Source organism: Rhea americana, unplaced genomic scaffold (assembly GCF_003343005.1).
Source record: "Rhea americana isolate MKP2758 unplaced genomic scaffold, rheAme1 scaffold_44, whole genome shotgun sequence".
In the NCBI taxonomy this organism is placed as follows: domain Eukaryota; kingdom Metazoa; phylum Chordata; class Aves; order Rheiformes; family Rheidae; genus Rhea; species Rhea americana.
This window is the reverse complement of record NW_028186579.1, coordinates 1,571,685-1,584,899: the sequence shown is the minus strand read 5'-3', so window position 1 is coordinate 1,584,899 and position 13,215 is coordinate 1,571,685. Positions and strand designations below refer to the sequence as shown.

The following is a 13,215-nucleotide window of genomic DNA, read 5'->3' as shown; positions in this document are numbered from 1 at the left end:
TGCTGAAGTCAGGGTACACAACGTCCACTGCTCTCCCCTCATCTACCCAGCCAGTCATTCCATCCTAGAAGGCTATCAGATTGGTTAAGCAGGATTTCCCCTTGGTGAATCCATGCTAGCTACTCCTGATCAACTCCTCCTCCTCCATGTGACATCCAGAATGACGTTCCATCACCTTTCTAGGGATGGAGGTGAGGCTGACTGGCTTATAGTTGCCTGGGTCCTCCTTCTTGCCCTTCCTGAAAACTGGAGTGACATTGGCTTTCTTCCAGTCCTCAGGCACCTCTCCAGTCCCCGTGACTTTTCAAAGAGGATGGTGAGCAGCCTGGCAATAACATCCACCAGCTCCCTCAGTACCTGTGGGTGCATCCCATCTGGGCCCATGGATTTGTGGATGTCTAACCTGCCCAGGTCTCTATTCCTTTYYTCCTCAGCCAAAGGAAAGTCTTCCCTTCTCTGGACTCTCTCTCTCACGTCCAGGCTCTGGGATTCCTGGGGGCTGCCCTTAGCAGTGAAGACTGAAGCAAAGAAGGCATTCAGTAATTCTGCCTTCTCTGTATCCCTTGTCACCATGGCCCCYGCCCCATTCAGTAGTGGGCCCACATTTTCCCTAGTCCTCCTCTTGCTGCTGATGTATTTGAAGAAGCCCTTCCTGTTGTCCTTAACATCCCTTGCCAGACTCAATTCCAACTGGACCTTAGCCTTCCTTGCAGCATCTCTACATATTCTGGCTGCATTCCTGTAATTCTCCCAAGTAGCCTGTCCCCTCTTCCACATTCTGTGTACTTTCTTCTTCTGTTTGAATTTGGTCAAGAGCTCCTTGCTCACCCATGCAGGTCTCCTGCCCCTTTTGCTGCACTTCTTACTTATAGGGATGCACCTCTCTTGAGTCTGGAGGAAGTGATGCTTGAATACTAGCCAGCTCAAGGTTCTTGCTCAAGCCGGCAACTTCATGAAAATAAGGCTGCTCATGGAGCTGTACCAGAGTCACCAGTAATAAGAAATTCATCATTGTAGGAGCCYCAGATGCCTCACAATTCAGAGGCACAACTCGCAGGCATTCTTGGCTTGACCCTCTCCTGAACTRCTTTCATTGCCAGGTAGGGAAACAGATGTAGTGAGGAAAAACAGTACAGTAGGTAACATMCAGACACCGGAATARTCCAGTGAAGGATCACAAAGATGAAGAAGGATCTGGAGCATTCCTCGTAGAGGAAAGGCTGAGAGAGCTGGGACTGTTCAGCCTGGAAAAGAGATAGCTGAGGGGGTGATCTTATTCACGTGTGTAAATACCTGACGGGAGGGGAGAAAGAAGATGGAGCCAGGCTCTTCTCAGAGSTGCCCAGTGACAGGACAAGAAGTAAACAGGCACAAACCAAAATACAACAAATTCCACTTAAACATAAGAAAAAAACTCTACCATAAGCGTGGTCAAACACTGGAACAGGTTGCCCGGTGARGYTGTGCCATCTCCATCATTTGAGACATTCAAAATCCCACCACATGGTCCTGGGTAGCCTGCTCTAGCTGACCCTGCTTTGAGCATGGGGAGTTGGATCAAATGATCTCCAGGGGGCCCTTCCAGCCTMAACTGTTCTGCCAGTCTGTAAAAAAATCTTATTTGAATTCATCCATGCTGCAAGCAGGCTGGGGAAGACAACAGAGGACAGCGAGAGGACACGCTATTTTATTGTGATTCAGAGCCAAGACTGCTGCATCGGGGCTCTGACTGTTTCTAGCTTTGACAAAGCAGCCAGCAGGAGCCCAGTTTCAGTACATTCAGTGCCCTAGAAAACGCTGCCTCTGATGGAACTGAAGATTGCTCAGAGGCACAGTTGAAGAAAATTACTTTTGAAAAGCAGCGTCTCAAAATCCAGAAGCCTCACTGAGGATCCCCTGCCTTCCAGCCAGGTGCTCAGTAGGAGTGGAGATCCTTAGCTCCTGCCAGCCGTGGGAGCTCCACCGCACAAAAATTCAAATGAAGCTCTCACGTGCCACCTAGGAAACTCAAATAAAGGCAGGAAGCCTACCATTACTAGCCCTAAGAGAATGTATCAACGTCAACAACAGAATCTACATCCTGTTATCGAACTTGCTGAGCATCTATTCTGTTTCACTTGATTAGTGTCATCATTTTAACCACGTTATTCTCTGCTAGAAGGTTTTCTGGAACCAAGCCCACAAACCAATGATCCATGAAAACCATTAGGACTATTTCCTTTTCAGAAATTATGCAAACAATAGAGATCTTATCAGTTGGACCTGGAAGAAACTCATCTTTTTTTTTTTTTTTTTTTTTTAATGTATAAAGCTACAGTAATGAAAAGCCAAGGAACAGTTTTCTTGCTTTTATGTTTTTTGAAACACATCAGCCTTTAACTATGCTAAATACAGCACTTCTTCACACATGCAAGATCTGTTCTCCCCTCCTCATGATCATGAGCTCTATCCAAGCAACCTGAAGAAATTTTAAACTCCAAAAAAAAAACAAAATAAAAACAAAAAGCCCCATTTTTATCCCTTTAGAAGATATAAAAAATAAAAATTTAAAAAGTTTTGAAAGCCTTTCATAGAGCATCTTCCGTTCCCTAAAAGCAAACTGAAGCATTCCATTAGTTTTGCCCATATTTCACATTTCAGTGTAACATTTCAAAATCATACCCATCCTAAACACTTTTAATTTAGGGCTGCTATGATTTGCTGCAAGTCTCTCATAAAAGTACTTCCGTAAAACAATTCTGAATCTGACAGGAAAGTACTAAGATGTCTAGGATGCACACAGTTCTAGTTCTATGCACATTTATGACCAAAACAGTTCAAYTTATACTGCGAGTCCAATGCTTCTCAGAAGTCAACGGCAAAGCTCCCCATAAAACCAGCAAGACTGTTCTCAGSTGTTAGCCACAACTCTACTTAACACCATAACTAGTAAATCCAAGCAGAAACCTGACCCGACACAGCAACAATTAGGAGTGCACTGAATGGCACCGTTTACTTAAATTCGATGGTGACTGATCACAGCACTAACGAAGCCCAATTTTCTACCTGCAGACACAGCCACATCTACACACAGCTTCTTCAATAGTCAAAAACTTAGTGAAGATCGATAAAAAGTTTCATAAATGCAGAATTGTACGTGATATCAACAAATAGGCTAATAATTCCAAGCACAGAGCATCTATCCGTATGAAGTATTCCGCACAGAGCATCTATCCGTATGAAGTATTCCTTTAGCATGAAATCCTTTGTATGCCTGAGCCACAGGCTTAAGTAGCACTTGTCCCAGAAGACATTTCTCTCAGGTGCATGCACGCGCGTTTCAAAGGGACACACTTTYGGTCACAATAAAAACGCTAACTCCTTAAAGTATTAGATGCTTAGGCTCTCCATGGTCATCTGAACAAAAAAAAACCCCAAAATTTTGATCTAAACAAATTACTTTMTGGAAATGCTCACAGTCTAGAAGCAGCAATCGTTCTTGGGTGTGCGTTCATAGAAAGGACTCCTGCGCGTTTATACACAAACGCACACGCACACCGGTGCTCTCAAGAAGCCTGCACCCTCCTTGCACAGGCTGACAAGAGGCTCCTAGGAGGAGGAAGAAAAGAGGAGGAAAAAAGAAAGATTGTGTCACATCATCATCATTAGTTTTAAATATCAGGAAGTAACTGCTAAAGTAACAAGCTTCTTTCAGCGGGGAAATTAGCAAAGAGTTGCACAGATTAATTCCGTACCTTTGTAAATCTGCTTGCTAACAGCAAAACAGAGGAAAAAGGAAAAGTAGTTCTTCACCCTTGATCAGGCAGTGCAGAAAAGATTTATTTARATGCCAGGTATATTGTTCCAGCTACATCCAAGCCACAAGACTCAGCTGGTATTTACTTTGGCAGCCTCAAAACAAATGAAGACTGTCCATTCTGCTTTCAAAAAGGATTAAGAATTTACCATGTTAATGGCCTATTGTTCATTTAAAACGATGCCAATTTGCACAAACTCAGTTTCCAATAGAAAAAGTCATACATATTGTGTGCTGAAACTGTTTTACTTCTCATGAAGAAAAAGAAAAGCTTTTGCAGAAGTTGGCAGAGTCCCTTGCATTTTCGTCAATTAATAAATAAATAAAGCCTCAATACAAGGAAAACTAGCTATACAAGAAGTACTGTGAAAGCACTGGATGACTTGAACTCTAACCTGTATTTGCAAGTTCCAAACAATGAACAAMATTTTTTTTTTTTTWAACCAAAGTGCARTTATATGGGCAAAATCACTAACAAAAAGGAAGGATGTCTACGTGCTACACAGAGAAAAATAAACTAAAAAGCTCTCAGCTGTCCTCAAGAAAGAGCAATAAGTTACAAGTAAGTCATCATCTCACCTTGCCATTATGCTGGTCCATGAAAATATTCTGTACCAGCAATAAACTTCAGTATGTACAGTACTTGCATGTATTAAAAAAAAAAAAAAAAATCTTCCATGACTTCCAAGCCTAAAAGTCATTTTGCTGCACTTCTCTACTTCTCAGGATCTATTTCACAACAGATCACAACACTGAACCTAAGGATTAGAAAGGTGTAAAGTCAGTGCTGCTAAATCATATCTTCCTCCTCTCTTTAAACCACAGCACTTATCACTAACTAACTGAGTAAACTTTAGTGAGCTTCATGTAAATCTATTTTGGTGTTTAATTCTCAGAGCAGGTATTAGACATGCACGCTCTTTCCATGACTAGAAAATTTTCCTTGTGCTAATTGAAAACAGGCATATTTTGAGTAACATGCAAGACTGCCAATAGTCTTGCAGGGAGGCAATGCAAGAATGATTTATAGACTGTGAATATCACGTAAATCTGTCTTCATCTCTGCACAGAATAAATTTAAGTACTCAATTATCAACACTCTTAATTTTACGTATTCCCTAACTAAGCAAAAAAATACATCATATCCCAACCCTTTTCAGAGGCTGTTGCACATCAGGCAATCAGTTATCTTTTATATCTAAATACAGCCAGAAAACAAATGCTCAATTAAAGTATTCTTAAATTAGATTGTATTTCATATTTTTTCCAAGTCTTTCTTTTACCATYCCATTTTCACATCACCTTAGCATTTACCACTTACTTTGTGGCCAAAGGGGAAAGCAATAGTCAGTCAATCTCCTAGAAGCTAAACAAAGACGTTTTTCATCCGTACCAGCTGTTATGCACCTCCCTTTTTACTGCCTTTTTTCCAGCATGCATGTTTTATTCTGTTTTTATATGAGGACTGCATTTTTTCATCATTTTAGAGAGAAAAAAAATCAAATTTCTTTTGCAAGGAAACTTTTGATAAACATCAGACACTTGAGCAACTATCACGATTCCCTGCAGAAGTACGCTCCCCAAGTTTCCTTTGAAGCATGAAGTTTTCTTTTGTTTATCATTTGGGAGAAAACACTCCAAGCATCTGGATCTCCTTTCACATGTCTTGCATCTATCACATAAAATATTTATTTCAAGTAAGCTGAAAAGCTAGAATCACTGCAGATATTGATGGTTTTCTAGATAGATGCAAACTCTAACCACCAAGCATAGTAAGTCTCTGCTTGCAGTGCACAAGGCAAGTGAACATGGATCAGTGACTAGGAATGCATTTAGTGAGGAAATGATCTATTTTTTAAATGAACAGCACATTAAATACCYTGGTGACTAGTCACATAAAAACCTACCAAATCCTTCCTGAGCCTGGTGAACACTGAGTTAGTTGCACGGTACTGCATGCACACACGCGCACGCACAATCTGAACTTGCAAGCTCATTTTCCTACTCCATTTCTAGYGTGAGGTACACAATACGCTAATATCCTACAACAGCTCCTCTTAGGGGCTTATGAAAGAGCAGTGTTGAGTGCCTTTRGAAGAAACCAAGTCAGGAAGTAGGGACACAAGAAAAACCATGGCATTCCTGGCAAGTTACTGAAAGACTGCCTGTGTTTCCAAGYGAAGAGGTTTGCGCGCCCATCGCAGCTCGTCAGCAGCGCACTGTGCTACTGAACATCACACCATACTCAACATGGTGCCTCATTTAAAGGCTACTCACTCCAGAGTATGATCTCCAATTCCCTTTCAAGAGGGTCTTCAGCTGCTGCCCAGTCATTTGGGGGCATTACGAAAACACAGCATAGCTGAACACAGCAACTAACCAGCTAAAAAGGCTCCAGATCCTACTGTATCAGTCCTTCACAAATCATTTGTTAAACTATGCTTGCTTTATTTGCTTTTACTATAAACAAGGGTTTAAACCCTAACAGTGTTAATACTTCCCTCCAGCCAAATGCAATGCACCGAATGCTCTCCAAGACCTAGTGCCTCAATTACAGTCCTCAGTCACAACAGAGCTTCTCACTGCAAGACTGSGGCCAACTGAAGCTTTGTAATATTTAATACATAACATCAGAATTTGTTCAAGTTTATCCTATATCCAGCAATCATTTTAAAGAAATACTTAAAGTACTTATCATGGGCTTGGCACAAATTAGCATTTGCATCTGAGGGGCAAGTTTGAGAAGCTCCACTACAAACCTTTGGTATTTGATAACTATAAACCACGTGTGTGTGCATGCACATAATAAATATGGATGGCTCCAGGCAGAAATGCATGGATCCACTTTTGAGATGACAGGKTTTTTTTTGGATTGCTTTCAGTATGCAGGAGAAAGCTGGTTCTCCCCCAAAGCAATTATAACATTTAAATTGTAATTACTTGCTCAATTTCAGTTTGAGAATGGGGAGAAGCTACACTAACCAAAGAGCCAGTCCTGCGCTCAGTGGCATACAGCATAGGAACAGAGGTCCAAATACACAGGTTGAGTTGTCAACCAAGAGGCTAACCCAACTCAAAAGCTCAACACATTAATGATAAAATATGCTTCACCAGAATTGTAGCTAGCCCAAAACCATTAATTTGAAGGCATTCTCATATATTCATGTCTATAAAAATGCAAATCTTCATCGTGCAATGATGAAAATTACACAGCTTACTGAAAAGCTGTTCTTGCATTAAAACACTAATACAAAAGACAAATTTTAATGCAACACCCCAGAGCTACACTGGAAAGGACTACAGCAGCAAAGGCACAGCTATTTGGTTTGATSTGGTGATCCCTTCACTATCAAAGGCAGCTGAAGCCTACTCATAGCATTCTACGTTGGTTTTGGGGGTATCGAGGAAAGTTAACTGTGAACTAACTTCTTGGTGGAGAAGGAACAGCGCTACGAGCGACGCCGAGGGCTTGGAACCGCTTCGCAGAGGTCTGGCTGCCGAGCCCCGGCGCGGCCGCAGCCCCACGGTTTTACTTTGGCCACCGCAGCTCCCCGAATTCAGGCAGATCTCAGACAGGACTATCTTCTGGTGCAGCAATTACCAGTTATTACCCAGACTTGCCTTCAAGGTCACTTGCGAGAAGAGTAAACTACACCAGGATGTGTCAGTCGTAACTCCTGGTTTAAAAAGAAAAACGTTATCAACACCATGCAATATAGAGTTAAAACCTTCCACACCTAGCAGGGCGCAAAGTGCTTACTCCCTTCCAGCTGACCACAAGTGATGTGAATAAAATGTGAACAAAARTACTCACAAGAAAGCAATAAACATCTCAGAGGTTCACACCCTTCTCCACTGCACCCGATTTTTAACATTCTTTACAATGAAAATAAATTACATCTGTGACTCTGACAAAGTAAAACAAAACTATACATTTAATTTTCTTCTACTAAAATCATTAAAATGTTGTCTTCAAAGCAGTTTTAATAAAAGGAGAGAAAATATTCATATTCATTTTCTTCTTGATATTGGGAACTTACATGCATATTGTATTTTTGAAACACCTTGATGTTTCTTAAAAAGGATTGCATAGCCTCTATTAATAGTCTCCTTAAAAACAAAATAGCACTGTGCTTCATAATATAAATACGATATTGCTTATAATTAAGTAAAATATATTTATATTTAACATAATACAAAGTCAGAAGATGCAATTACTCCTACAAATACTACTGGTTCTCTTCAGGAATGCGATAAAYGCATTTACATTACTAACAAGAAAAAAAAAAGTCAGTTTTGATAATAGACACCAGACATTCAGACGTGATTAAAAAAAAAAAGAACACAAGTACTTTAGAAGAGATATGAAGCACCCTTCTTAAGGATTTAAAGCAACTTCCGATAAGGATAAGGAGGTAGATAATCCCACATTTGACTGCCAGGCAGGTTTTGCACCTTTCTTGCAATCATGTGATGATGCCTAAAGTTAAATACAAGATACCGGACTAGACAGACAACAGCATGTTCTCATACTGAAGGTCAACAAGTGTGCGGAAATTATCTTTGGTTACCAAGAGCTTTCCTGTACCATTTTTAAAACAGTTTAATTCAGCTGTGCCTTCCTCCTTCAGTTACTGTAAATTTAATACTGTTTTACCAAGAGTAGTAATGATGGAAATAATATAATTGTTTATTCTTGCCTTGGACAAATGTATGAATTATTACCTACACTACTTCAGTATATTTAACTAACTACGCTTCACGATATATGACTATTTCAGCTTCACCATACTTCAGGATATACAACCACACCCAAGCATTACAAAACAATATCCACAAAAATATTTTGGTAAGATGCTGTTCACCAGCACTTACTGTATTTAAAAATACTTTTAAAGCATCTAACAGAGGAAAATCACATACTGCTAATCTCATCAAAAGCACAGATCTGAAGAAAATACTTTGAAATATATTTACTGTTTGCATAGATACATTCCCTCTCTATACATACAGAAGACACCCACAAAATGATTAAGTCCCATAACTCAATGCAAACAGTAATAAGGTTTTTCTCCTCCAGAGAGAAAAATTATTTAAAATTTTAAGCACTTTTTCAATTCTCAAAAATATGTATTTAGATAATATTCGACATAAACTACTTTCATGAGCATGAGTAGGCCTTATAKCAATCACCTACAGATTATAGGTTTTTCTACTTTTATACATCTACACCTCTACATGAGCAATTCACAAATCAAGCATTTGCACTCAGACCTGTCTAAAAAAGTAACAAATTCAACATAAATGCAACAGGCAYGTAAATAGCTTTGCAGAGGTGCTCTGCAAGACATACAGTGAGTAAGAATATTCAAGTGCATTATACAGACTAAAGACCTTATAAATTTTTTTTTTTTTGAATTTTGAAATTTCTTTCTACAATAGAAATAGATCAAAAATCGCAAGGACTGCCAAAAAGATCTAGCATGCTCAACCCAACTAACTTTATTTTTCTCTTTAATAAAAGAAGGGTCAAGAGTTGTATCTGACAGCCTCAAGCTTGACTGTTGCACTACTCTCTGCTCAACCCTCAGATTTTTATTTGCACATCTAAAATGCAAATTTATGTGCTACAGGCAGTCTCAACTCCTAACAAGTCTTTCCCTTGGTAAAAGGAGCTTCTGCCAGAATTAGGCAGCTAAAGGCAATGAGGTTGCAGCAGATGCTATACTGCTTGTAGAGGAAACCAAACTAAGGCAGCTAGAGCTGCAAGCAATTCCTGATTAAAATCAGTTTATAGTCATGGAGCTAAGAGTCTGTAATATCTCATCAGTGCTACACAGCCATAACTTCCTAAAAGTGGGAGAGAAAAGGTACTTGGTATGTTCTCAAGCTAAGTCTCTTTCCTAACGATTTTCTTGTATTAAAAAAAAATAGTAGAGCAACATGCAAATCAAAGCACTCAAAATACTTTGAGTTTTTTTGGTTTTTGTCCGTCTGTTTTTTAAAGAAGTAAATGAATGACAACACTACGGGAATGTTCTGCCATCTCAGGAGAACCTGACGCACACAAAGTGCTCACTAGCACTGAGTCAATCTACCAGCCCCACTGCATTTTCCGTGCAGTAGGACTTTCCCCGAGACAAAAACTGCCAGTCTGGTTGGACTGCTGGTTCATCTAGCCTATACGATGTTTCTAAAAGTGGACATTATTTGCTTCTCCATTTACCTTAATAACGCACTCAAAGAGTTTTCTCCTTAAAAGCAAGCAAAAAACCTCTGAAACATGCTTATGCCCAAAAGCATGAGGATTCTAACAAAAATTCTAAAAAAAGATTATTTCCTGTAATGCCTCCTACTTGCTACTCATACGAATGCCTAAATCACTCAATTCACACAAGGCTTGTTGGCTTAAGCAACTTCTTAAAATGACGTGTTTTTCAATACAAACATTAATTCTGTGAGAACGACGTGTTTTTCAATACAAACATTAATTCTGTGAGAACAAGAACAAGGGCGAAGAAAGCAGGAGTGGGAAGTGGAAACAGCATTTCCTTTTCCTTGGATTTAGTTTCTCTGAACGTTTATTGCTTACAAGAGATGTTCTACCTTTCCGTTGCTTCGTGCACCCTTCCCTCCCGTCCCCTTTTCTGATCCCTTGAAAGGGAGAGTGTTAAGATAAAAGGATCTATTTTCCTCCACGTACTTAAAAACTGATTGCCCAGCTCTGGAATTGGAATCTACAAGATCCTGTTTTGAGCTGAAAACTCATGCTTGCCCTACTCATCTCTTTCAGAAATTAAGGTAGTAGTTAAGCCACGGTAACTCCTCTCAGTCCAGTGTGATTTTCCTGTCTCCTTGTTGTACGCTCATGCTACTTCATCGGGTTATTCCACATTCCTCAATAAGCTTGCCTAGTCTTAACCAAATTAAATAACTGACTATATTTATACTATTTTTTTGGTAATTTCATTAATTGCATTAAGAGAAAAAACGTGCATTTTTGCAACATAGCAACTTTTTTGTTCTTGTCTATTAGAACACTTGTTGGGCATATTCACTGGTCAAGAAAACTGGCTGTGCTTTAATGCACAAGCTTGAACATATTTTTATTTAACACCTTAAGTCTTAACAGTGATTCATTCTTATTAGCAGAAAAAAAGAACTGAACTTGACTACTCCCATCTATTGTAAGGCTGACAGGAAAAAGTTTTTTTTTCCCCCCTTTAATTATCTGCTAGAGAAGCAACTATTTCACTTATTTCCTATTTTTGGTAAGGTGACACATTAAAAAGCAAACCATCTGCTTCACAGCCCTACCATCACCCTTCCGATTTCCTTTTCATACACAAGCCTTAAGTATTTTATGGGKTTTTTTTTGAATTTGCTAGGGTTGATTTCCCTTTTTCTGAAGAATCTCTAATGACTCAGTCTTGGTATACTACACCTTTCTGCTTCCCTTTTTTCTTTACATGTACGCATCCATTCTGATACTGGATGTTACTTAAAGTTTTATAATCTATATTTAACTATTCAAGTTTGTTTGCTCCTAAAGTTAAATTCTTGATGACACATTTCTCTGTGAAGAGGTAGGAAGTAGGAAATTAAATCCTAAAAAAAGAAAAAGCAAAAAAAAAAAAAAAAAAAAAAAAAAAAAAAAGGCAAAAACCACTTCAGTATCACAGCAACAGTTGATCATTTACACACAAATTCACTGGGTTTACCTGTATGGTGCCTGACATGAGTGATCAGCTCAGTTACTGTTTTGGGTGAATTCTTGCATATTATTTAGGACAACATCTAGAAAAGCTCTTACTTATTACCAAAACTACTTGTGAAAAATGCATTTGGGCAACTATTAGCAGCCACTGTGTTCACAACAGAATCACATATTGCCTATAAAGAGGAATATTCGTGGCTTAGCTTCCTTGGTCTATTGTAAAGATTTTCAAAACCCTTTTGAATCAGACCTAGTCTTTTCCAGCTTTAAATAAGCAAAGGGGGGGGATGACAAGAGGAAGATGTTAATTGATGTTTTTAAATCAGAGTTGACATGTCTAAGTATAAAGAACAAAGATGTTACAATGCAAATTTAGCAGAGCCCAACCAGCCCTCTCTGTATTTACTGCACATAAAAGGCAGGCATTAAGGAGCGTGYTAAAGCATGGTGTACAGCTCACCCACCCGCAAAGACGAGCTAAGAACGACCAGATTCCAATAAGTGCCTTCAACACAGAACTGTATTGAAAAGTTCTTATATTGGCCAAAAAAAAGGAAAAAGAACAAAAAACACTGCCTTCTTCCTTCGTATGATGTAAAAAAACAAAAAAATCCCCCAAAACACAAAATAGGAAAAAACAAAACGAAAAGTATCTTTCAAAATAATAAATTTAAAGCCCTAGAGCTAACCAGAATTAATGTGAGAAAATTGTTTAACATAAGGAAAAAAGTTATCACTAYTATCCACAGATGCTTTTTAACATAATGCTATACCACAACATACGTTTATAAATGCATTTCAAGCAGACCAGTGACTGAAGTAAGAGGAGTTCAGACATTAATATACGGTTATTTCCATTACTGTAGTACCAAGAAATGCCAGACGCAGATCACAGTTGTATTGCATTAACCACCAGACACATGAGTGAAAAGGAGAGTAGTCCTAGCCCTGGCAAGTTTACAGATCAGGTTTACAGCTCACCAATGCGTGTTTTCAAAGAAAAAAGCACGAGCGCAGGAGAGGAAGGGTGATACGCCACGCAGAGCAAAGCCCAGCCGGGAGAACCGGTGCCTCCGAAGGAAAATACTAGCTTGGAAGCAGCGTATGTACCTCTGTGCATCCACGTGACTATCTCAGCAGAAATGAATTAAATTTCATCGCTTATCCTTAATGATACCACTATTTCTASTTTATACCTCAAATTTCACAGTGARAAGTAGAGCAGAAAATAAATGTCTCTGTCATTAGAGCTGACAGTTATACTTTAATCTTACATCTCCAAACTGAGCTTTAAATGTTTCGGTCAATAGCTACTTAGACTACTGGGAACTCCATTTATGTTCTTTTTAAATATAAACTATATTCAAGCAAAACACAAAACTCACCAAAGCAGAGAACAAAAATATTATTCTACAACTAAAGCAAAACAGAAGAGAGGAATGTGTGGTTATTTTTAAGCACCTCTATGGACACTGTACAAGGTATTTCATACTGGCAGTTCCTTTGGTCAACTTAGAAGAAAATACACGCAGTAGCGCATAAGTGGTATTTTAAGGAAAGACGCCTTTACTGATGAACCTCCAGGAGCAGCAATCGAGATCCCAGCTCTACAACRCGGGAGGAAAGACATGCACGTCCCCAGATCAGTCCTGTTACAGCTGCAAATTAAACAAAAAGGCTCATGAGCTGTCTTTCCACAGAA

The 13,215-nt window shown here is 39.2% G+C and overlaps 1 protein-coding gene across 1 annotated transcript in view; it reads right to left on the bottom strand.

The window, feature by feature from the left end:
- Nucleotides 1-13,215, bottom strand: part of EML4 (EMAP like 4) — a 148,171-nt gene that overhangs the window by 116,550 nt on the left and 18,406 nt on the right. The window lies entirely within an intron of this gene.